Below are 27,410 nucleotides of genomic sequence, written 5' to 3'. Positions count from 1 at the left end.
CTAGCCAAACGTTTTGTCTCCTCTCGCCTAAGAATAGAGAGATAGCAGAGCTGAATCAGCTGCCAGTCTCCTCTGTAAATATGTCATAAAGCAGACTGCCCTTGTTAGACTTGGCCATTATGTGTTGACTAAAGAGGTGGACCAGCATAGGGAAATCATAAATAAAGAATGAGGCATACTTGTCCTGGATGGGATTTTTTTCCAGCTTACTCAAATATGAGTTCCCTGGCTCTTTTTGGCACCTGCTAGGGCAGGACTAGCCAGAGTAAAGTCAAAGTCTGCTACAGCACTTCATTCATTTGCATCACTCGAATGTTATGCATACTTTATTTTTTTTTTCACTCACCTTAGGACAGGGGGAGAGGGGGGGTAAGCAGGTAGGGAGATCATATCGTAAGCAGGTCCAGAAGATAACCTTTCTACTATTTATTCAAATGTGAACAAGAATACAGAACGATTCTGCTGCCCCAAAAGATCTTTCAATGTTCTATAACTATTTATAACTAAAAAGAGTTACAAAATATTAAAAGCTCTTCACATCTGAAGTTAGGAACATCCATCCTCTAAATACACACTCAAATTGTGCTTTCATGGATGTCCTGAATATTGGGGGGGGGGGGAGACGAGAAAAACACCAATATAGGATGTAATTGTAATTTGCATGCCTAGTGTGCATCTATGCAGCACACCTGCTTCTTTCTTCTCTGAATGCTTTGTTGCACGCAGTAATATTTCATAACTGAAATACAGTACAACTTTAACAATGAATTACTGGGGGGGGGGGCAACACCACCTTTTCCTTAAATTTAACAGCTTCACATGATGTGCCAGGAACAGGGCTTCATGGAATAGGAACCTTGGAGGCTGCCTAATCCAGCATCAGAACTTTGGTCTCCCTACCTCAGTATTTTCCACCCTGAAGGGCAGCAGTACTCGAGGGGATTGGACTGGTCTTTCCCTGCCAAATTTGGGATTAAAGCTGAAATCTGATGCGCACACAGACTAAATCTGAGACGGACTGCATTCAAATAAGAGGATATGCTACTGAAATATTGGTCTTCCCTTCATCTTGAAAACGTAGGTGAGCCTTTTGTAAAGAGTAATTGTGAAGTCTGTGGCATGAGTCTTCTACCATAAGTATGACTAAATATGGCTATATATAGTCAGGGTTTGAAGCTCACTTGACTTTCACATTGTTGATCAGCCACTGGTTTCATCAGTGAACAAGATAACATTACTTGGATTTTATCCTGCACAAGTCTTCTTGGGACTGCATGTTTAGCCCTGAAAGTGCAGATTTTGTACCTAGCTGCACATTTAAGAAGGCCGCATCAGGTAGGAGAACGGGTCTATCACTTCAGGCTGTTTGGGCACTAAGGACAGGCTGGGAAGCAGGTCAACAAAGAACCATAGACCTGACCTCCTTCTTCAACTGGTAAATTTAAAATCCAATTTGGTTCTTTCCAGGACAAAAAAAATCCTCAAGAGATGAAATCTGAAGAACTTGTTCAGTTCCTAAAAAAAAAAAAAAAATTGCCTGATCTTAATCATCAGCTGGATGAAGTAAAAGAGATGGATGTTTAATCCAGATGAGTTGGAAGTGCTCCTCCTAGGATAAGTTGCCATTATTAGCTTGATAAAACCCGATAAGAATGAGCAAAAAAAATCCATAAAAACTTTGGCTCAAGGTTCAGGACTCATTACATTCTGGAATGGTAGCTAGGCCTAACAGGTGAGTAGGAGCACCTACTCTCACTCCTGGATCTTTAAGGAGGAGCTATAGCAAGGCCTATGTCTGCACAAGAATATTTATTGCACTAACTGCAACTGTATTTGAGTAGGCATTCTCTGCCAACAGTAATCCATGCCTTAGTTACTTCATATTTAGTCTTTTCTAGTGTACCCAAATGGATATATCTTTGAAGAACATCTGGCTGCTTCAAGCAGTGCAACATTCAGCAGCTAGGTTTCTAACTGATGTGCAAAATTGTGACCATAATCACTCCAATGTTGGAAGTTGAAAATTGCTTGCCTATTCTTTTTCAGGCTTAGTTCAACACTGGAAGCTTTAAATAGTTTATTGCTTGGCAATCTGGTCATTTGATTGGTTATGAATCTAGCTAGCTATTAAAACCTGCAGGAGAGGCCTGGGTACAGAGTCCTGCTCACTGGGTTAGTTGCATCATTCTGAAACTGTACAAGGTTTTGCTTCCAGATCTACATCTCCACTCGCTCTGCCTATTAGAAAGGAGTAAGTGCACATACTTTCAATTTCATCTTTCAAAATGTTTAGCTCTAGATTTTAAAGGTTATTTGAATACTGGAGCATTGAATTGTAATGTGCAGCCATCAGTACTGCTTTTATATGTTTTAAAATTTCACTGTAAACAGCTTTGATGACATTTCTCAAAAGATTATAATAATCAATCTATCGGAAACTAACAAATATGCCAAAAATGTGAAAAGGCATGATAAATGTGGTAGGATTGGGGTAGAATAGGGCACTATCTAGATTACATTCAGATCAAAAGCAAATTTTCCATTTATTTTTGTGGTTACAGATTACAAACTGGGAGGCTGAGTGCAACTGCAGCCTGTCTTAATGTTCAGAGGAAGGAGGCGATACTGGAATAACACTATGAAAAGAGAGTTTCTTATTCACCCTTATCAGCAACTAATTTTGAAAGATTTTTATTTTTATTTATTTATATATCAAATTTGTCACCGCCCATCTCATTAAAAAGTGAGGTTTTTTTTAAGATCATTTTTAAGCAGGCACATTCTTCTACATGCCCTGTGCCAGTTTCTATAGGCACAGCTGTCATTCAAAGCATTGGTCTGTATTGTTTTGGATCATCAGTGGAGGAAGATTCCTCTTAAACGGCCAGATTTAATACAAAGGCCTACAATGTGGGCCACATCAAGCTGTTTAAACTTTGTAGATAGGAGAGGCCTGGCTGGGAACACTCTTCCGCAAATGCCTTTGACTTGTGACAGTAGCCTACAGTCCAGTGATCTAATTCTGCCGGGAAGTATCTAATGCTGTGATGTAATGCTCCATGCTAATTCAGAACTCTGTCTACCCAAGAGATATTTATTCTAGGGTCTCTCAAGCTTGGATCACAACACAGACTGGCTGTGTAATGCACTCAACCTTTCTTACATCATACTGTAGGATGCATTACTTTAGCTGCGAAAAACAAAGGATAAACTTAATTACCTCTGTGCTAAGTTACCTTAAAGACAAATATGTGTGCGTGTGACTGTGTGAATCTAAAGTCAGACTTCAGTACTGGAATTCCTGAAATTGCCCACATTTAATCGAAGGACAAATCTGTTCCCCTCTCCCATTTTATGATAAGAAAAATGTGTTTGGCTCCTTCCAGCCATCTATCCCTCCCCCTATATTAACTGAGCCTAAACACAGCTCAGTAGCTCCTATAATAGCAGCTTTTTCTTCCATTGCTATCGTATTTCCTCCAAATGTTAATTAAAAGTGAGCATAAGAGAGTAATCCAATATGATCCCCATAGCAAACTTCAGCAGTTGAGCAAACAGACCTGCTCACTATTGGGGAAAGGACATGCAGATTAATTAGCTCTGGAACTGATCTTCGTTTAAAATAGAATAATTTGATTGTTTGATAACTAACCCTTCCCCTTGGCCAGGAGGCACTTTTATTTTCCATTCTTTGCTAAGCTGTCAGAGAGGAAGAACCAGGAACTAACTTTACCATGTTTTAACAAGCAACATAAACCCATCAAGCAAGTGATAGAAACACATAATGAAGGGATAAAAGCCAAAACATAAAGAGCAAAAGGCTTACCTGTTCCCTCCATTACTGCTAAATAAAAATTCACTTCTTTTTAGTGAAGGAAGTGTCACTGACCAACCAAACTGAAGTATGGAGGTGTTGCCATTCACTGTTTCTTTCAACTTCCACATTAACCCCAAAGGAAGATGCTTCTAAATTTAAAATGATCCTTCCATTATAAAAAGATGGGGGGGGGGGGAAAGTTCACCATGACGTTTCATAGAAGAAGAAGGCTGCAAGTTAAGATAGTACCTGCAGCAGTTGGCTATTCCCAAGGCTGAGGGTCAGAGATATGCATTTAATTGGTTTATAGAGCATAAACGTGGTGGCTTAAGGGGCCAAGAATATATTTGGACATGTAGGAGAGGCAGGTGAAGACAGGGTTAGGGTTAGGGTTAGGTATAGATAGATTGGGATTAAAAAGCAGGAAGAAGCCAGGAGGAAGGTTGAAAGTAATCAAGGTGAGTGTGGAGAAGAACTGGGCAGATTGAGCAAACCCAGAAGGCAAATTGAGAAGAGCGGAGAACAACAGAAAGGCCAACGCAAAGGATGATCTGGAAGATTGGATGGAAGAGAACCTTGCAGCAGAGCAGGGACAGAGGTGAACATCTGGGCTTCTAGGTTGCCATGGTACCAGAGTGTGAGCAGGCAGTCTGGCAGCCACCTCTGGAACTTGTACCAGGAGATGAGCAATGATGAGAGACTGCCCTGGCCTTGGAAGAGGAGAGAACTGGAGAGCCCGGTAGATGTAGGGCCACTGTGAGAAGCAGGGAGCAGTATTTGTTGCCTTGGTTGCTGCTGCTGCTGAAATGTACGGTGGAGTGGCTGTTAGCTCAGCCACCTCTGGGTTAGATCCATGTCCTCTGTGGGTGGGCAATACCGCTCAGGAGTGGACATGTGGCTAGGGCCTGGCAGAGGTTAACTCCTGTTTAAGGAAGGGGGTGGTCCTGCCATCTCTTAAGGAGGGGTTTTATTATTTTAATATTGCTAACCACCCAGAGTCATGTATTTCAGATGGGCAGCCATATCAATGTAATAAATAAATAAGATGGGAGAATTGATTGATGTCAGCCCTTTGAGGTAGGCCAGGTCAAGAACCAAACCTGGCAGGGATTCCGGGAATGCTTTTTATTGTAATATGGTAAAATAACCAGATCTTGAAAGCTTGTCCAAGCTTCTCTCTATCCCATTTTGTATTAAAGAAAAGGCAAGGTTATTCTGAAGTTTTTTCTCCTATTTTCCTCTTTCTCAGTACTGTGCAGGTCCCCCTTGAATGGTTCATTTATTCCTTCTTTATGCCCCAGGTCAACTCTATGCTCCTTTTCCACAGGGCTGACCCATCCACTTCATAGCTTTGCTTCATATTTACTTACAATAAAGGCAGACACAGGAAGCCCTACAGAGCATATAGGTAGTCCTCATTTAGTGACCACAATTGGGACTGGCAACTCGGTGGTTAAGTGAGGCGGTCACTAAGTGAAACCAGGACTGTGCTTACGATCTTACTTCAGCTTTCCTTTGCTTTACAGACCTGTGAAGGTTGAACATGCAAGGATTGGCCGCAAAGTTACTCTTTCATCACCGTTGTAACTGTAAATAGTCACTAAAGGAGGCAGTCACTAAATAAGGACTACCTGTATAATTTGAAAAAGGGATTAGAGAAAGTAAGGGAAATTCAGATAGACCTCTCCCTTCGTGGTATGTCTTGTTTCCTAAAAATATATCTTGGAAAAATTAAGAGCATGGCCTCGGGGGTTAATGTTAGCACACTCTCCCAAGGTTTTAGGGGCTTTATATAGAAGAAGTAGACAAGACTCCAGTGTAATGAATTGAGAACAGGCAATGGATACTCTAAATATCTGCTTCCAATACTTTGTGCTAGCTATGTGCTTCCCACACATCATAGCACCCTATATGAGCTCTTAACCTATTCTCTGTGGACCTGCCTTCTTTAGAACATCATTGATAAACATGGTTGTGCCAATAAAGTAGCACTGATTCACCCATACATGGTGAATCATCTCACAATGCCATAAGTTGTTTATGACTTTCTGCCGCAAATTCCTAATCTCGTATGCTTATTTCCCAGAATGGCACCAAATAGGATTAGACCATATGTCAACATGCTGTGTTTTCACATTATGTGGAAAGATTTTCTCACATTATTCTAGCATGAGCAGGTGTACCAGCTGTTTCTAAATGTACAAGAACAGATATTTAAACATCTTGCTGACTGTTTTGCAGAATCACCCGGGGAGTATTTCCATATTTCATAAAACTATCAAGCAAATGACATATCTTTCTGTGTAATGATTTTGATATAAGTTTTCTTCTGAGAAAATCCAAAGGTTACTTTGGGGAGTATGGTGTCTTAGGAAAAGAGAGAGAGAGAAATCTTATATCAATTTAAAAAGTATGTGCAGATGATTTCAACATAATGTTTGTGCCTCTACTAACAAAAAATATATCCATTCAAGATTTTCAGGAGCCCCTGACAAACAAGTCCAAGAGTTGATTTCTTTAACCAGAAGTAAGATGGAAGATGGGGTGTGCAAGCAGGAAAAAAAGTGAGTCTTTTCACCAGATTTTATAAATGCCAGACAGAATGTTTGCTAAAGGATTACCGATAAAGCCATCATCTATTTCACTTGAGAACAATCACAAACCTAATTGAGATTAAGGTAAAAACCAGATTAAGTGGCAGCTTTGTATGAAGGCTTAATTGAGGTTCCACTAACCTCTTTGACCCATCTCTTTGTGATTCCAAGGTCCATCAGCTGCCTTGCCACATTGTAGAGAGATCATGGAAGAATATTTCAGATTTTACACAACATGCAAAAGGGGGTTGGAACAAAATTATTTAAAAGAAGCCTCAATGCCTGATTTTCAGTAAATGTGGTGGTCTTATTTCTGTCAGTAGAGTTAAATGGTATCATAAATGAATATCTGTATAGTTCAGTCATAGCTGTGCTGTTAATATTATTACTTACATTTTTGTAACCCATCCAGAGCTATTTAGGAATGGCTAGTGTATACATTTGTAAAATAAAATAACAATAAAGAAGGCAACGAAAATTGCCTACTTATCCACCACAGGATTCTGTGAAGTAGAGCCTACATTCTCTTCATAGAGTGATTGAGTATGTGGATGAGAGAGCAAAGTAACATGTTCCTATCGGAGTACCATGCAGTCTTAAGGAATCCTAATTCCCCAGGACTCCATTTTGCATATTTTTAGAGTGGTGAGCAGCTATCACCAAAGATTCTCTAAATATACTGCTATTCTTGCTTAAATCACAGGCCTAGGCACTCCCTTGGCCAGTCTTGTATTTATAGCCCAATCTATGTTATCTTTGGACTGTGCTTAACCAAACGGAAGCTGAGAAAATGAAGAGTTTGCTTTGATGCAGAGTTCTATATTTATTTTATTCTTGGGGACAAATGTAATCTTTTCCGACTATTATCAGGTTCTGAAGATTTTTTTTTTCTTAAAATAAAATTTTTAAAAAAACTCAAACACACAAGAAAGGTTTTCTGTAGATGATATCTAATTAACTCGTAACTTTAAATAGAACAGAAATATGTTTCACAATCTACTTTTTTCTCAGTAGAAATCTTTTACAGCATATAAAGATGAGGCTGTCCATTTTCTTTTGCTGATGTGATAAGAAGCATTTGGTTTAGGGACTTTTGGTCATGGATACATTAAAGGTACAACTATGTATTATGTCCCTTAAAAATTTAAGTAACCTATGTTTTACTTCCATTTATGCTGAAATAAAACATTAGTCATGTTTCACATTCGGCACCCTGGTCAGATCTCCAGGCACATGCCATATGAGATATGATAATGCTGTATTATTATAGCACCAACTATATAAAAAGATACAATCACACTGAAAATATATTTATTTGTTCTATGAAACATTTGCCCACATCATTCCATGTTTTTGGTGCTCTGGATTTGGTAAAAGGGAATGGAAAATAAATATTGGATTCGCTGCTTGATATTTATTGACACATTTTAGGGGATGCAGTGGTGTAGCGGCTTAATGACGCTGAAAGTTGCCAGCCAGAAATGGTCGACACTTCAGCGGTTCGAGCCCAGCTCCACGCAGCAGAGTGAGCTCCTGCTTCCTCCCCAGCTCCTGTCAACCCAGCAGCTCGAAAACTTACATAAGTAGATAAATGGGGACTCTCACCCCGGTGGGAGGAAAAATGCTGGCAGCACCTTGCAAAGGAGACAGGAGCAGTTGCTGGTAACGCGGAAGCCGCGCACACCCGAAAAAGGCACGAAGCAATGGAAACCCCGCCTCCTGCGCTTGCCATCTGGGCTCTGCTCTGGGAAGGAGGCCATGGCAAACCAATTCCGAAACACCTTGCCTTGAAAACTGCAGGGACTCATCCAGGCAGTCGCCACAGAATCGGTAATGATTGAGTGTGGATAAAAAAAAAAAATTATTGATACATACCTTCTTTGGATCTTGAGCCAGATGGATGAAAGCGTCATCTTAACTGTTCTTGATGGTTTTTTCAGTCCTGCACAGCATCCAGTATTAGGGGTTCCTCACCCTGAACTCCCCACTTAAAGGAAGGAGGAGGAGGAGGAGGAGGAGACCTTCTATTTTCACATGTGAAGAACATGCTCTCATTCTTGATTTTCTTACATACTTATACACCATGGCCCGTCTTTCACACAGGGAAGGGTACCCTTATCTTTCCTTCCAGGGACTTTATGAAAAATTCCTTCTCCTTGTGCTAGCATTGGACCTTTTGAAAATCTGCAGTACAGTTCCACACAGGATCTCAGTTTCCTGAAAAATGCAAACAAAGGGGTTAAAGGAAATATGACACTCCCCAGGGAGGTCCGGGAGATGGTTTTTTTAAAAGGCCAAGATGGTGGCCATGACCATGTGATCAAAGTCTCAACCCATTGTAACATGTGCTGCACCTAAAACAGGGAAGGGTTTGATCATAAGGTCATGTCTACTATTCTGACTTTTCTGACTACACTGCAGTCACCCCTGAACTTCCCGCTCCCTGTTCATGGTATTCCCATTTAGATCAGGCCACAGTGTGCTTACAATTGAGTAAAAAGCAAATGAATCAGAAACAGGAGCAGAGTAATGTGTAATTTGCATATCATCTAGTTTATCTTAGAGCAAATTTTGGAGCCCAGTATTTCCCCAAGTATAATGAAACAATAAAATATATAAATCAAATAATTGCTGACAAGGAAACTAGATCACTGTGGTGAAATGTCGATAAGCAAGGAAACATGTATTTATTTATAAAACATAAATATATGGAAATGAGCTTAATTTGCATATTATTCAGTTTGCAGAATTCAAATGTCCTAGAAGTAAAAATTTGATTGTTTACATGCAAACAGTCCTGTTTCTTCCCAAATTGCCCCAGATGATTATGCCCCATCATACAATCTTACAAGATTCATAAATTATTCAGAATTTGCTCAGAATACAGGGCAAAGCACAGTGCCCCAGAAACTCAGATTCATTCATATTCCGTACTAGTTTGGTTCATTATGATTCTCAGATATCTTTTTTATTTCCTATAATTAAGGACCAGCACTGCTGAACTAATAGCTTGCTTTTCGGGTGAAGATTCACGTCCAGACAAGGATTAGTATTGCTGATCTTGAGATTCTCATAATGTCGTATGCCAGGGCATCAGCAGGGGGGAATCAAAAAAGTCAAGATGGCAACTGCACAATTACACATATAAAAGGGGGGAGGGGCTTCAATCACGCAGTTATGGTTCCACCTGGATCTTTTTGACAATCCCTGTGGATGGCCCTATTAGTAAGCCTGTGTAAGATGGCTCTGTACTGCGGAAGCATCATGATTCTACTTTTCAGAGCAAAGAACTCCTTGGTGAGCTGCTTCATGTTGCCTCAAGTCTTAATCAGTGCTTCCAATAATCAAAAGAGGCTTCTGGTAACTGACCAGAATTGTCAGAAGACTTTTCTGGTTCCCAGAGTTGACAAAAGAAGCCTCAGAAAAGAGGAGAAACAACGCCACTTTGCTCTTAAAAGCAAGGAGGTCCCATTGCTTCAGAGTAACCTTCCTGGAAGTGCTTCATTTGAGCATTTGTTGAAAAGATGTCCACAGCCCCCTAAGACACTGCACAGAGGTTCTCTTGAGATCAGTCATCCTTGCATCTTGAGATTAGCTGCAGCTATGTGTGAAATGCTGGCTAACTGCCAACAGCCCTGAACAATTTCACACCTATAGCCCATTTCTCATTCACACATTTTCTGATTCTTCCCCCACAGTTTTTTATTAGATATTTTGGACAAAAGAAGCTAAATTATAATCTAAATTCAGTTTCTGGCTCAATTAATTTTTCCAATTTTCCCTTTGTTGATTATTAAGCCAACCTCAGAACAGTTTTCCTTCCTTGTTCCCATTCCACCAGAGATTTAATTCTTAGTGGGTACAATTCTGAGGAGAAAAGTACACTATTTATCTGTATCTGGTATTCAGAGATTATTGATTAAGTCTCCATAAGATTGACTCCTGCCCCAAATTTTATTTGTGAGAGCACTGGATTCCCCAAGATTCCATCAACTCTTTCCCCAGAAACTTGCTTCATTGTTTTCTGAATGATTTTTGGCCATAAAAATGTGTTCTCCATTCTATAAACTTTTTGGTCTTTTTGCTACAAACCCTTAAGTTGCAGCTGCGACCACATGGCCAGCTCACGTTTGCCATCAGGAACTACACCCAGTCCAGTTCCATCACAAGAGGTGATCGAACCAATGTTTTTAACCCATTTCCTTTTCTTTGGAGAATGGGAGTTAAGAAAAAAGGAGATCAGCCTTAATTACTTTATTTTCTTTTGTTTTAAGGAAGCGTATCAACAAATTTCTACAATGCAATTTGGTAAGGCTCCTAAAACTGAGGAAAGGGTCTGGTGGGCTGCAAACAGTGTGCCCACCCCAGCTCTACACTACAACAGTTCTGTTTTAGGTTCAGTCATCCTAACAGAAAATCCCCAGGATGATTTCATTTCATTCCCTTCCTGGGCCAGTCTACAACTTAAACAATCTAAACAAACTGGAAAAAGGAATAGATGGGTGTTACCGCAAGCATGGATTTATTCTTATGTCCTGCACTCTATTGTTATATTCATTCCAATCAAACAGCAAACCAAAAAAAAATGTACAAAAGTAAAAAAGAGAAAGCTACTCTGTGATATATGTTGTAAATTTCAGATTTAAGAAAAGAAAAAAAGCAGGGAAAGCATGCTTTTTGTATTGTGTTAGTTTTATTAGTTAGACTTAGACTTTCACTCCAATCCTTAGATATAACGGGTGGATTAAACGCTTTTGAAATGGGGACTAGGTGGGAACATTAGTAATGGAAAGTGACTGGAAGTAATTAGACTTGTGAAGAGATTTGAAGTAGGAAAGTGGGTTGGCATGGTATGTGAGCATATATGATTAACATTCCATGACAAAGAATATTTTCAATGGCCCCACAAAATGTATATCTCATGCATAGTTTCCATTTCTAGAGAAAAATAAAGGCTTTCCCCTTTTCCAGTCTCTTTCCCTTGGCACTCAACACAAGTTCATTTCCAGACATATGCTGTCAATCAGCACGCATGGTTCACTTTGTCACTAACAATCAGAACTTTCTAAGCCTTGACCGTGGTCTTAGAACATATCAGGCGAAGACAACGTCTTGCATGAATGCTAAGCACAACAACAGCCAGGTGCCTGGGGAGTGAGGGATGGAGCCAGAGATGTTAAGGGTCATGTCCTTGCATACAGTTTTTAAAGTTTCCATGTGAATATCACTGGGATGGGGAACATATTTTGAAGTTCCTGAAAGGTCACCTGGCACAGGGTAGAAGGTGACAGCAGGAAGGATTTTGGCATAGTGACCCCTTCTCCATGGAAATTTTGCAAACAGTGGTTGAGTCTCCATGGCTGCCAAGTTGTCCTATCCTGCTTGGTGCTGGACAAGTTCTCTAGATCTTTGGAAGGAGAAGGGAAACACATAGCAGCTGGTATTCCTAGGATCAAAGGAAGAAGAGCCTTGATTGAATCTTGCTACCAAGCATTCAAGCAGAAACCTGTTTATGTGAAAACTACTATTTGAAAAGTCACTAGCTGGCATCTCTATGAGATATGACGTTCTGAAATAATTGCCAAGAACCATAGGCCTGTTTGATTTTTACCCAAACCTTGTCTGAATACACAGCTCATATCCACCAGGGACATCAGAAGGTGCTGATTTCTGGGTGAGACATTGGTCCCTCTAGCATGGTATTGCTGGCAATGAGAAACAAGAGCATCTACAACCCCACCACATATTTTCTTTTACATTGCCAAGTGGGTGCTGTGTCCCAGAAACCTTCCTAATTCAGCTTTTTGGTCCATACTATTCTACCCTACGGCTGACGTTGTTGTTTTAAGATTAAAGTATGCTATTTTGATTATAACTTCAGCCCAGGCATGTTTTGTTACATATAAATTAACTGCCGATGAAGGGAAACTCAATCATATAACTTCAGAACTGAATATATTTTGTGTTATTTCTCTCAGAATATATTTTTGAAAACTTGTAAACCAAGCCAGGGGACACATTTTATTGCCATTCCATAAGGTAGATCACCATAAATTAAAATTTAGTGCTCAGACATAGCCAATCTCCTGCCGAATCCATTATGGATATTATGTGATCTATTCCTCTATTTTTCATCCTAGCAAATTCTCCCACAGAAGATATTTTTGACAGATTAATGAAGCAGAGCAATAATATTTCCTGATCACCTGTAATTCCTTCATTAAATTAGTCTAATTTCAAATACTTCTCCCACTGACCTTTCGTATCACCACTTACTTATTTCTTTATACAAATAATTGCACCTCTGCTATAATTTCTGACTTTATTTTGTCCAGATGCCTTCAAATACAGTCCAGTTTTCCTGGCAAAATCCAAGGATGGAGGAACCCTCCTGAACCAAGTGAATTAATGGAAATATCTGTGAAAGTATCTCCTATTTCAGATTTCTGCTTCCTTCCACTCTCCATTATGTTTTCTCTGGCCTGAATGCCATGCCAAATTTACAAAAAAGTTATTTCTGCTGTTCCCCATATTCTTGATCTCCTATTCCTGAAAGCGAATCCAACACTCAAGTTTTCAGCAAAAGTATATGGCACGATCACCTTAAATTGTACTACTTTAGAATGCAGAGAGGGAAGGCATCTTGGATATTTCTAAAATTTCTGGCTCAGCATTCAAATATTCCATTCTGAATCTGCTTTTGGAAACCTCAACCGAATGCTGCTTATGAACGTGCATGATGATGTATACTTTTCTATACCGTTTTTCTTTCATACAAGTGGTGGCCATGTTCAGTAATTTTCCATTGGAAAGAATCCCACGTCACACGAACAGGCTTCTGCACATTGTAGATTAGCCCTTCTCTCTTCCCTCTTACAGTTTTTGCTGTAACCGACACCCTTATACTTTGCTCCAGAGCAGATACTGAGTCTTCTGGGGGACCAACCCCTCTCCTTTTTGCTGATCATAAATATTCTGTAAGTCAGAGGGTTTAATGGGACACAATCCAAGGCTGTGTTTTCTATCAGACTCCTTGAAGTTTGTGACAGAATTGTCACAATCATTATCTTAACAAAAAAAAAAAAAGACTTTTTACCATGCCAAATAATCCTATCCTACCTACACTCCCATCTGGGTAGGGAGGGGTCCCCAAACATTTCAGCTTATCGACCACTTCATCAAGTTTCAGATTGTTCATTGACCCCAAAACATTTATTTTATGAAAATAATTTAATAAATACTACTTTAACTAATAGTACTATGAATAATAATAATAAATACAACAACAATAATGGATAGTCCCTTGGAACTTCAACCCTTGGAAGAACTTTGGAGAACCCTGGGGTAGGGTATAGATAGCATATCCATTCAGTTAAATAAAAATTACTTCTGAACAGAGAAGAATAGGATTGAATTGTCAACCTATACAACTGAAACCTGTTTCACCAATGTGGGCACTTACAAATACCTCTACCATGAGTGATTCTATTCAGTTTACAAAAATATGTCACATGCTAAAAGAAAAAGGCATTAATTTTATAAGTAGAATGCAGGTTTTGCTCCTCACAGAATCAGTAAAAAAATTGTTAACCCCAAGTTGTGGAAGGTGGAAATGCTGAGCCAATGTAGTCTAAACCCTAACTTTGTGATGCTTGAGCAGGAACAATTATTGGCCCAGGATGGGCTACAACCACTGATATCCAGCCAGGGTTACTAAAAAGACATTCCAAATGGAAATTTATTTCTTGCTGAGTCTGTCAAAAAGTGTTATTTTTGAGGTTCAGGCATATGAGTTTCACATGATGAAAATCACTTTGCTTCCATTCTGATGTTGCTTAGAATGACAGTTCAAAACTTCTGGTTCAAGTTCCTATCCGTGGCAAATGCAATATGCCTTGGGGATATATGGAAATATTGATGGGGAAGGGAAGGAGACCATTTGCCAAGTATTTCATTAACACCTAGAACCAGCTTCAAGTCCTGTCAGCCCTCCAAGGTAGATCAGAATAGGAAACCAGAGTCATGCATGTTATGCTACCTTTATTCTAAGGTTATAGTAACAGAATCTTGCAAGTCTGAAAAGTGCTTCCCCTCCCTTCCCCACTTTCCTTCCCTCATATGTGTATGAGAACTAAGGAAGGTCTTGTCTGAGACACTTATTTGGGTTACAGATTTGGCCCAGACTCAAATTTCTTTTATCTGACTGTTGTTTTCATTGTGGCTCTTCCTCCTGTTCTCAAGCTTATTCCTTCTGCCCATTACATGTCCAGACCATTGCCCAGCATCACCTTCTCCCCATGTTATCCAAATATGGAGTCCAGCATTTACCTACAGAGAGATGCAGGACACTTTCATGGGAGAAGTACACATCCATGTAAGTTTTGCTGGTGAAAATCTGCAGGTGCCCAGTTCCTAGACAGATCTTCATATGCATAACATTAATATGCTTAGAGTTCCCATGATTTGGAAGCAGGGGTGGAGGTGGGATGGGGTAGGGAGGAATAAGCCTACAGTATGAGCTGTAATACTTAAAGCTTAGGCAGATGGACATATCAAAATATGTTGCCCTTTGTACAGAGTGATGCCACACTAGTCTCTTCAGACCGGCTTGCTTGCAGTTTTTAATTCCAAGACCCTGGGACACATTTAAGGAGTCTTCCTGGTTTGGGATTTCCCTGACTATTCTTAGTTGTTACAGTTCTTTCAAACTCCTAAGCCACTTTGAAAGACCTCCTAGAAGTTAAATGGCAAATGGTTGGGGTGTGTGTGTATGTGAGAGAGAGAGAGAGAGAGAGGAAGAATGAATGAATGAATTAATTAATTAATTAATTAATTAATTAATTAATTAATTTGGGTTTTTCTGTCCAGTTTTTATAAATAAAGTCTTGGATTTTAACAAAAGATTGTTCCTAGAATTAGATATTCAGCTGATCTCCTTCATTGAAATTAATAGTTAGGAAAGAAAGAAAAGAGGAGACAGAAATGGAGTGGTGATGGGAATCACTTTCCCTCTCTCAGCACAAGATTTTGTTTCTCTGTTTAGTGCATGAATGGTTTCACATAATTATGTGTCCTACTTGTGACAGAGAAAGGGGAGGGACCATTGCAGTACAGTGTCTTGAGTGCACAGCTCATCACACAGGGGGATGAGGACATCTACTTCACACTTTGCTGAGGGTTTGGTCTATTGTGTTTGCTTTTTGATGTTCATGAAAGTGGACTGGAAGCCTGGTTGGGGTATGCTGGCCCCTAGTGCCCCTCTCTGAGCATCACTGCAGGTAAAAAGGGGACTACAAACATGAGCATTGGTGGAAGCCTTTCAGACACTGTTCTGCAAAATGGCTCTTTTCTCTTTGTGTGAGAAAATACATATTAGAAATTCTAGCCCAGCTTGAAGCTATAGGTTTGAATTGCCGAACCAGGAGAGAGAGAGGGAGGGGGAGAGAGAGAGAGAGTTTTTTTGAAAACCTCACAGGCTAAAAACATTTCAAAATGCAGTGTTTCCTCTCTGGAGATCTAGATTGGGATCTAGGATTAGAGTTTGAAATTGTCAGACTATGTAAAGTATCTGTTTCCACCAATGCTCCGCCTGTGTATTTTATAAACAGAACCAAGTATTATACAGGAAACCCAACACTGGTAAAATATTATACCTTAGAAATGTGTTGCTACTCAGAGGTGAAGCCTATATTGCAATAGAGACAATGACTTGATTCCCTGCAGCTTTCTTTGACAAGATTTGGGAAGTGGTTTGCTCTTGCCACCTTCCTAGGGCTGAGAGAAAGTGACTGGCCCAAGGTCACCCAGCTGGGACTAGAACTCCCGGTCTCCTGGTTTCTAGCCTGATGCCTTAACCACCACACCAACCTGCTCATTGATATAAATAAAAACAGAGAAAAAAGTAACTAGATTGCACTGTGCAGGGACCCAGGATTACTTTGTTTCAAAGGACTCTAGTTAATATATCTTCATTTCACTTCTGTGGTTTGGGCATCTTTATTCCCCAGATCTTATTAACAAGTATTTCTGAAGATCAAAATGACACCTTGACATTAAATAGACTTGGAAATTTTAAAGGGCTGAGGTTTCTTACAATAATTTTGTTTCACAAATATGTATATACACTATATTATGAAGCTCATTCAATGGGGTTTTCAGAACTGCAGCCTTCTGCTACTTGTCTCCTGTGCATAAACTGGCTGGAAACAAACTGCCTTAAGAAATCTCTCTCCAGGTTCCCACCCTGTCCTCCACTTTGGCCAGCTGAGTGTTTCATTGGGACAATGATTACCACACCCCTGATTGGTGGTTTCTCCTGTGTCTTTTTCTGACCCACCCAAGCCAGGAAAGCAAACACCAATTATTGTTCCTTCTTTGGGTGGGTCTTTTGAGGACTGGAGGAAGAAAAAAAACCAGTTTCACTTTGGCTAGAAGGGAAAATGTGACAGAACTTTCATCAATTTTGCTCTGTTAAAAACAGCATTTCACCTTTCGTCTGCTGAACCTCTTAAAAAGAATTACAACATCACAACATATTAATGGCTAACATTTCACCATTTCAGCACTGAAGCCATCAAAAAAAAATGTACAAAATGGCCATTGATGGCGGACAGTGGGACAGGGGATGTGCCCACCAAAATGCACACCAGCCAATTGGAACAGAAGTGTTTGTTCAAGAGAAAATAAAGCACAGCAAGCAGACTGGACTGGGAGAGGGGGGGAAATGCTACTTTTGCTGAAGAACCAGAAAGCGTGGGTAGATGCCACCTTCTCAGCAGCCTAGGGATGGGCTGAGGATGATGTCATCCATTCTTGCTGCTCCAAAGTAGTAGGTGGCTCATCTCCTGGGCAAGAAGGAAATCAGACCACTGAGTAGAAAACTAGTAACAGTTAAATATGACTTCCTCACCTTGTTTAAGGAAATGTCCCCGGTATGTTTTTCCTCCCACCACTTTTGCATTTGGTTACTACCACCTTGGCTATGATATGTCAGTGTGTTGGAATTAAATGTGAACCACTTCCAGTGTCTTCTCTATCTAGTACTTTTGGGTGGAAAATCAGCATACCTTTAAACACAATCAGGTTATATAGTTCATGTTTGGCATATTGTACTTTCATCAGAAGGATGCTATTAGTTGAAAAGATAGAGAAAACCTTTCTTATGCTGTGGTTGACATTCTGCATGTATAATTTAGAAATACAGCCTTTGCCACATAAGGAGTAATGAACAAAAGGCATACAGGTTCATATATGACTCCAGCAAGAAAAAAAGGCATACAGGTTCATATATGACTCCAGCAAGAAAAAATAGGCTTTCTGCATCTTCTTCTAAAATGTTATTTCAAGTTTCTCATCTAGCCTAAAGCCCTGGTATTCCCATATAGCATCCCATGCAACTATTAACCAGGACTGACCCTTCTTAGCTTCTGAGCACAGACAGAGACATGCAGCTGCTGCCAGAAAGAAACCAAAGGAATAAGTTCATAGAAATGAAAAACATAATGGAGAAAAGATGAATTCCATGCATTGTGGTAGGAAAAGATGGATCCATCGCATGGTCATATTCCACGCTAAAGCTGAAGTGAATTTAATAATGTTTGTCAGGCATATGAGTAGTAAATCAGCTATATACATATTAAATTCAAGTGATGAAAAAGATTGTTTGTAATTACAATGCACTCCCTTGGTTTGTTTTTGTTTTTGTTTTTTTTGTTTTTGGCCATCAAAAGTTTCTTAGTGTTGTTATTTTCTTTGAAGGGTAATAAGAGTAGAATTCCCTCCTTCCCCTGTCATCCGTTGTTTGAACTGGCTGAATCATCCAGAAACCTATCTGAAAAATGAAGGTAAAAGTAAAGCGACACTGTGATGAACAGCAATTCCAATGATCACAAAATGAAATGCAAAAGCTTTCCCTCTGTTTGAGGAAACATAATATTCAGCCACTGCAAAATCTTGGAACTGATATAAAAATAACAGGAGAGGGAGAGTCTCTACCTAAAAATTCTCTGTATCTTTTATTTCATTGTTTGCAATGAAGTCTTGTATCAAAGGAAGAATATTAAATGTCACAACAAATCATGTATTCATTTGTTAACTTCTAGAAAGCTAGAAGATAAACTAGCTCAAAATGGAGTGGCTTAAGGGTAGAAAATACAGTCGTCCTGATTTTAGCATGGAACGGGTGGTCTAGTGACATGGCAATGACTCATCAGCTGTCAAGAACAATAATTGCCAAGGATCTATGATTTTCAACTGTCAGTCAATTTTAAATGAGTATTCACCATGGAGGGAAGGGGCTCTTACAGCAAATGTACACACACACACACACACATACAAAACTAATTTATAATCAGAAGGCCAGGGCACAAATCAAAAATCCCTCACCACAACAGGACTAAGAACATTCCTTATCCATGTGCTGGCAATGAATGTGAGCTAGAACATTCAGAAGCCATTTCACCTGCCATTTCACAAATGAGGATAAGACTTACTGCAGTCACTGATCTACACATAGCCATATACAAACTGATGAGAAATTTGGAGGGAGAAATAGTGCTGAGTGATGTATTACCCTAAAACTAGGCATTTCATGCCTTTCCATAAAAGACATCTAATATTAGGTATTACTGAAAAATATTAGATCATATCTATTGTGATTTAGATGTAGCGCTCCTACAACAGAATTAACTTTCTAGATACCCTGAAAAAGGCAATTTTACTCTTTTCCTTTTTTTTAGTTTTTTTTCTTTTTCTTTTGTGTTATAAATCTTAGTACATTGTGATGTTTCCATACATTGATGTTCATATAATATGTTTTAAAATTATTGACCTTCTGTTCGTTAAATATCTTAGAATATTGAGAATAGAAAAGAGAAAGAAACAATATTCTATCAATGTTAATTACAATTTAGGATGGCAATATTACAGGCACAAAATGATTTAGCTTTTTCATTTGGAGTATAACATTGGGGGAAAAAACCACTGCAGCTCACATAATTACCAAAATAAAAAAGAGAAAAAGAAAATGGAAAATAACAACAGCAACATGACTGGATAATCAAGTGCCTAGAAATAACAGGAGTCAGTAGAAATATCAGAAGCTTTATGCAAAGATCAATGACACAGTGGAAGACACAGTTGCTGGTCAATGGTGATAAACTGGAAGAGACTAACATCAAGAGAAGAATCTTTCAAGGAGACTCACTATCACCACTACTGTTTGTCATTGCATTGATTCCTCTGTCAACAATACTGAATAAGTCAGGCCATGGCTATCAGGCATCAAAAACATCTCCCAGATTATTCCACCTCCTTTACATGAATGTTCTGAAGCTGTATGGAAAAACACCATCTGAAATGGAATCACTGCTCAACACTGTCCAGATATACAGCCAAGATATTGCAATGCAGCTTGGGCTGGACAAATGTGCCAGCCGTACCATCAACAGGGAAAAAATAGTGAAGGAATCAAGATGCCCAATGGAAATAACATCAAGAGTCTGGATGAAGAAGATCATTACAAATACCTGGGCATCCTTCAGACTGACAACATCAAGCACACTGAAGTCAAGTAGAAAGTTAGGAGTGAATACATCAGAAGAGTGAAGAAGATCTTAAAGTCCAAACTCAGTGGCAGGAATCATCAAGGCGATTAAATAATGACAATGAATCATGCCCTTCATCCACTCAGCAATACCGACAGACTCTACTTACCAAGGAGCATAGGTGGACATGGAATGTTACAAGTACACCAGGCAGTTGAAGAAGCAAAAAAGGGCATTAGAAGAATATCTGAAGGACAGTGAAGAAGATGCACTGAAGCTAGTAGACCATGAAGGCTTACTGAATACCAGAGAAACCAAACTGGCCTACAAGAAAGACCAAATGAAGAATAGAGGGTGGCTTTGGACCAGCCTATCCATCCTCAGAGAGCTATTGTTGTTGAGAGGCTGCAATAGCCATCCCTATATAAGCCACCTTGAGTACCTGGAGAACAGGTAGCATAGAAAGCCAACAAATAAGTTCTACCAGGGGTTGCTTTTACAGACCATCTGGATTCAGGCACTGCAGAACCTATCAAAATGGCCCTGTATGCACTGCCAAAGGAGAGGAAATATAACACCCAAAAAACCCAAAACCAAACCAACCCCAGAGACAGCACAGTGGAGAAATCTGTATAACATTTCAAAATGCTTGCTTCTTATAGGTTCAGCCATGGAAATCAGTTCTATCAATGACATCGTAGTCTAGAGGGACTATGTTAAGACTGACTATAACCAGGTGAGCTGGGGGCCTGCTATCCAGTTGCTCACAGTTGGCAAGCAAAGTGTTTTCCCTTCTTTCTTAGACTTTGTCTTTAAATAGAAGTTAGACTGGGTTACTTTAAAATAGAAGATTGCCTCTCTGTAGTGAGACACGTGCCACCCTTGAATCACAGATGAATTGGTGGCAGCAAATTACATAATTTAAAATGTAAAAGTTTGGTCTGAATATCATTTCATTTAACCCAGAGCTTTAAAAACATGTTCTTGCAAGTCAAGTTGTATATTAATGCATCACCCCATCTAGTAAGCATAGTTTGATTTGCCCCTTAGGGATGAGCTTTCTTTTTTAAAATACTACTGAATTTAACTGAAGTTTTCCCATTCCCTTTAAGTGACCTGTACCCTCATTAGAGCTGGTGTCATTGTTTTTCCAAACTATACTATGTGTCATCTGTCAGGGCCATGTATCTCAAAGTCTCTCTTTTGAAGAACATGATGAGTGTTTTTCTTAATGGAAATCTTTTAACAAATCTACTCAGAATGATCAAAACTGCAAATGGAATTTGTAACAAATATATGAAAAACATTGCCCAGCAGATTATGAATTTCAGAGGCACACGATACCTGATCACAAGTTGAACCAGGGTGTACTCTTGGAAAAGGATACATTTTTGTCGAAGAGATTATTACATCCATTGCTGGAATTTGTTTTGGGCGCCTGGTTGTTTTCCTCTTCAGAAAAGGAACGTAGGAAATTTGCCTTCTGTTGAGTCAGATCATTCATCTGTCTAGCCCAGTATAGTTGGCACGCACTAGTAGCGACTCTTCATTAGGACTGTGCAGTGCTTCATAATCAAAGGCAAAAAGGTGCTTTGGAGAGCACACTGATGTGGACATAGCACCTATCTGCAACTCTTTAAACCAAATCTTTCCCAGAAGAACATGGCAGCTAAAGGCACCCCTGTGACCCCAGGAATTCTTGCTCTAAGGAATAGCAGATAGGTGCTATGTGGGTGCTCCTGTGCACTTTGAAGCACAGTCTTCAAGGTTTCAGGAAGTAGTAGATACCTGAAGATATCAGGAATGGAACCTGGGATCTTCTGCAGATGCACAAACATTGAGCTACAGGTGTTCTGCTGCTGAGTTTTCTTCTGTTATTCATGCAGCTGTCATTTCTTAGAGAAACAACAACGTGGGTTTGTGGAACTATAGCTCAGTGGTAAAGGATATCCATCACATTTAAAAGATCCCCAGTAATTGGTATCTTGTATTATTGCTATGAATCAGAGCAAAGAACTGTGGACTAGATGGAGCAATGGATCCAACTTAAGGCAGTTTTCGATTGAATGATGGACTTTCATACAACTGTACATTCCTACAGTCATTTCATGACTGCACTTCCATTTTTCTAGCTGCCATAATCACAGCAGTCCATGTGAACTTGAGTCTGCTCATGTAGCAGAAGGGTGATCCAAGACCCAAAATAAGCAAAATGCAGACATGCCCATAGGTTCAAATCAAATAACAAGCACAAAGAAAGTAGCCTAGCTAAAAATATCCTGTCTAGATGTCTTAAGCCAACTGCTGTGACACACAATATTACCTAGAAATAAAACTGAATATCAAACATGCCCAAACACTTTTTGGGAATGGTTAGTCTTACAATGCCAGGCAAAGAGTTTGCCAAATCAAGCTTTGACTCTTGCGTACCTTGGCAGCAAGTCCTAAACTGGAAATTCTACAACCATGAAAGCAGAAGACAAAATACGCTTTGCCTCCTCACATAAAGCTGTTGGGGACAGGAAAAGCTACTCAAAATACATGGGAAGAAAAATGTTGGGGAATAATACTAAAGCTGAAAGTGGAATGGTGGCTGGTTTTGCTTCCCTCCCCCCCCCACCACAGAATTTCAAGGACTGGATTTTGCTGAGCGCTTCAAGATATGAGAACAAGTACCAGCCTCTATCCTTGGTTGTCGTTCTCTGCTAGAACAGTTCAAAAGATTGGAAAAGCTGATGCACCCTTTGGAACAGCGCTCACCAGAGCCTGGGCCACCAAACGTTGTGTTCCTTCTATTAATTAATAAATGCAGCATTCATTGCAGATTTCTTGTAAATTAAAACTGAGTATGTACAGAGGGAGAATGCACTTAAGAAATAGATGGCAAGAGATGGAGAAGATGACCATTGGAACAAAGTATGTCCTGCTTTCCCCAAGGTTTGCTGGACCCTGAAGAAATAAATACTCCCTATCAGCCTGAAATGAAGAGAAACAATGAAAACATCTATCCAATGTTTCTTTTCAGTCAGCAGCTTGAAGTTGTAGGAAGGAACCGGAGACATATAGGAACTATGCCTTCATATATTTGGAGCCTCAAAACATCCTTTATGCCATGAAGTTCCCTTTCTTCCTCAGTACACCATGTTCCAAGGAAGATCTTGTTTAATCACATGGCCACACATGGTACTAATCTCCTTCTAGGGCAGCCTAGCCCTCAGCATCAGCCTCCATAGGAGACAGGTGCTAAGTTCATGCATATCATCCCTTCAGTCCCAAAGCCACTCTATGGGATTTAGATGGGCAGGGAGTATGTGCAAATAAGAGAGTCCATGTAAATAAGACTTACCATTTCATTTTCCTGAGACTGGGACTGTGCTCCATCCTACCTTCAGAGCTGAAGAAACAGTGAGCTCATATTTGTTTCCTGAAGGGGTTTGGTGACAGAGGGAAACTCAAAGGGCATTGCTACCACTGCAGTTTCTCTGCTGAAGCCAACTACTATGCAAGTGGAACTGCCCTAGAGCCAGCCCCAGGGAGAACTATCCCCAGCTGACTGCTTAAGTTTGTTCATTCCAGGCTCAATCAGATAGGCTGTAATGGCCATGTCCTCCCTTCTCTGCTCTCATCTTCTACTTGTCCAGCTAGACTGCAAACACTGCAGTGTGGTATATGTAGGCTCAGTTTCCACAGCTGACCATGGCCAGGTCCTCCTGAAATATACGAGTAAGGTCACCCTACTAGTATTGGTATGTTTCTATCTTGTGTTTTCAATGCAGAGTGAGATACCAAGAATAGCTAGTAAAACAACCTACAACTCCCAAACAGGAGAATGAGAGCATCAGGAATCTCAACCTCAGAAGAAAGAAAGACAACCTAGAAATAGTAATTATTAGAAGCTTCAAGTGGCATCTCTAAACTAGTGTCAGCCCTTCGGAGTTGTCCAGATCAGGCAACAGACTCCACAAGAAGACTAGAACTAACCTTTATTGAGATATCAGCAGAATCTTGCAAGTCTGACTGTGTTTTTCCTCCCCTCCCTCTTATAACCCCATGAATCAGGGAAGAGCCAGCCTGAGGCTCTTCCTAATCTTTTCTACTTTCCCAGGGCTCAAGGAATGCTTCTGTCCTTTTTGTTTTTGTAATGGCTTCTGAATATTTCTCTCAACGCCTCCATGGCTCTGCCCAGCTAGAATTGATCTAATATGACCACAGTTAATTTGCCTGAAGCATATTATTAAGATGCAAACTGGGATCAATGAAAAGGATGAGATTTGCTCATCCATTTCTTCTAATTTAACTAATTAATTTTCAGAGATGTGTACGCTGTTCACTAAAACGTTATTTGTGGCTGTTCTCATCCAAATTCAGCTTAATTCTTGTTAGGGCTCATTTTTAATTTGTTCAAGTAAATTGCCAAGTTTTCAGCTGCTCACTGTCTCCTTCCCTTGAATAGCAGCTTGGTATGTATACATTGGGGGTGTATACCTGTACTTTTCCATATATCAAAGTCCAAGAGTGGGTATCAGATGTGGGTATCATTTTGCAGTCCTGACTTCAGTTTCCAAAATGAAGGAAAAAGAGATGACGATGTCTTGCAACAAATGCAAGATGCATTTCTCCTATGTTTAAATGAGAAGAAAGTATCTTCATACTTAGGGATAGGTGTTTAGAGATGTGAGTAAGAAGTGCAAGGTCAGAGTAGATTATTTATTCCCCAGCTGATATGAGCCCTAACATCTCTTTGGGGAGAAACTGAGCGTTGAAGGACTATAACTGCAATCTAGCAAATTAAAATCTCTACTGTAACTCAGGAGGAGGCAGAAAACCTCTGCCCAATAGAGGACCTATTGGACTAAAGGTGTAACTTGCAAAAACATGAGTACCGAAAGCAAGGTAAGCTGTGGAAACTATGGAAATGCTCAGAATATTAAAAATGATGTTCTTCAAGGCTAAACTGAGGCATGCTCTGGAATAAGGGATTCTGGCTAACTTCCTCTATTCACAGCGGCTTTAGGAACTGAAGTTCTTTCATGACTTGTTTAATTGTCCTGTAAAAGTCTTGTATCAATATTGCCCTTTCTGTGTTTACCTGACTGCAGAGGACAATCTGCTCCCTTTGCAGAGCTCATGGCTAAATTTAACATGGCAGCTCTAGCAGAGAGTTTGAGGCAAGGGAGCTTCCAGTCCCATGGATGAATAGAAAAACTGTAAAGGGTATTTAACAATTTGAACTATGTCTGCAGGCCACTGGAAACAAACCACCAGGTTCTGAATAACACCACTGTGTAGAGCTGATACTTTGGGAGATTTAAAATGTTCAACACCATGCTGGAAATATAAAACAGGTAATTTGAGAACAATAATTTCCAAAGCTGCTTTAATATGATAATACCATAGGGGTAACTCAAATGAATTGTGTGTTTTAACATTATGAAATATGCAGCAGGAAAACACATGCATTCTTTCTTTCTGGCACTTGAACACCATGTCACCCTTCTCACTGTATTTAATTCCAATTAAATATGTTGTTTCTGGCGGATCTCCCTAACTTATATTGATCTTCATCTTGTACTCACAATAGGCACATAGCCAAGAGCATTATTACCAAATGAATCTCTCCAAGCCAGGGCATTTGGCAACCACCATATATAGATATTGTACAATTTAATCTGTATGAGAAAATACCTGGAGCACAATCTCCTATTCCACTCACAAGGCACTTCAGTTGTACAAGGAAGTAGCAATGTATACAAAAGGGAAGAGGAAGGATATAAAGGATGACTGGAGTGTTTTTGTGCAACCATCAAAAATCAGATCAGTGAAAATCCGATTCCTAGAAAAGTCTGCCCAACAATATCATATGATCCAATATATGATCTGATATACTCTGCTAGAATATGAATATGATATCATAGATGTATAGGGATGGAAGAGACTTTGAAGGTCTTCTAGTCCAACCCCCTGCCCTTCATACCATCCCAGATGAATGGCTGCCCAAACTTTGCTTGAAAATCTTTAGTAATGGAACACCCACAACTCCAGGAATCTGGCTGTTCCACTGGTTAATAGGTCTCATGGTCAGGAAATTCCTCCTTATTTTGAGTCTGGATTTCCCTCTAGAAATCTTTCAACCATTAGTTCCTGTACTACCCTTGGAGCTCTGGAAAATACATCTACATCCTCTTCCCTGTGACAACTCTTCAAGTAGTGGAAGGCTGCTATCATGTCTCCCCTTAGCCGCCTCTTTTTTAGGTGAAACATACCCAGTCCCTTTAATCATTCTTCATAAGATTTAGCCTCCAAACTCCGTATTATCTTCAACACTCTTTTTTTGCATATGAATATTATGATATGATATCTTGTGATGGCAGGGGGATCCCTCATGGAGCAACCACAATATGCCAACTCTGCTAGCAACTGCAATGAGGGCAGGAAACAGGGCTCCTGCCTATTTCTACTTATTTCCTGTTTCTTTTCTCTCTCCCCATTAACTAACGATAGTGAAGAACCTCCAAGGGTGGCACAGGATTAGTGCCAGTAGGGTTGGAAGATCTACAGCCTCTCTTGCTTCAGCCCTGCTTTTAAAACACCATTACTAGGATTGCGATAGCAGCGAAAAGTTTTGCACAACATCTAGAATAGTTTTAGTGGTGGATGTGGTGCCCCGCAAGCAGGATCCCTATCCACTAACAAAGTAGCATTTCCATGGGATTCAACAGATCCCCAACCTCCCTCCCAAACAGCAAGGGATTACACCATCCAATGCATAATGAGGGCCTTATTATGGAATCATTTAAAAAAAAAAAAAATTAAGCTACTGGAATGTTGGGTTCTTGTGATCTTCTTGCTTTTGCTTATATTGCTATGTGTTCTCTAGTGCTATGTATTTTTATGGTTTTGAAACTTTCAGTATGTTTTTGGCATGTTGCGGATACCCAGTTTGCTGTGGAAAATAGCACTGTTATTTCTTTTCTTTTCTTTTTTTTAAGGAACATTTGGATAAAATTGTCCCAACCACAAATGAGCTGAAAAAAATCTAAACGGCTGTTGGAGTTCCTTAGAAAAGAGTTACTGAATGTGCAGCTGAAAGATTAATGTGTGGTAACAGGTTTTATTAGAGCACCAAATTATTACAAAGAGATTTAAAGTGGGGCTGCTGGATTTATCTTTGATTGTTTTGTATTTTTGTTACTCTTATGCTGTACCTTGAAAAGATTTGCCCTAATGCAGCATTAAAATATTTTTTGAAAAATGAGTGAAATTACCACGCTACTAATCTTTAGAATAAATCCAAACTTATCACAGTTTTCTCATTAAAAGTGTGCAAATCTTTCAATCATTGTTATTCAATTTATATATTTTTCATTCCTCTGTTGTCTTATGCATCACTTCTCATAACCTCATCACACCTCATAACAAAACCATGGCAGCAGTACTACACAACACATCCAACCT

General features: G+C 39.7%; 1 long non-coding RNA gene across 1 annotated transcript; it reads left to right on the top strand.

Annotated features, from left to right (window-relative positions):
- Window positions 1–2,196: 2,196 nt before the first annotated feature.
- LOC112540694 (uncharacterized) lies at window positions 2,197–27,170 on the top strand. The gene is made up of 4 exons (XR_003084769.1): window positions 2,197–2,251; window positions 6,292–6,381; window positions 25,199–25,300; window positions 26,945–27,170. It is a non-coding gene; the product is annotated as an uncharacterized LOC112540694 (long non-coding RNA).
- Window positions 27,171–27,410: the final 240 nt, after the last annotated feature.

Source organism: Python bivittatus, unplaced genomic scaffold (genome assembly GCF_059951505.1).
Source record: "Python bivittatus isolate LINGU-HERP-01145 unplaced genomic scaffold, Pbiv_v1 ctg000020_np1212, whole genome shotgun sequence".
Taxonomy (NCBI): Eukaryota; Metazoa; Chordata; class Lepidosauria; order Squamata; family Pythonidae; genus Python; species Python bivittatus.
The sequence above is the reverse complement of the archived record's forward strand: the minus strand, read 5'-3'. Positions and strand labels throughout refer to the sequence as shown.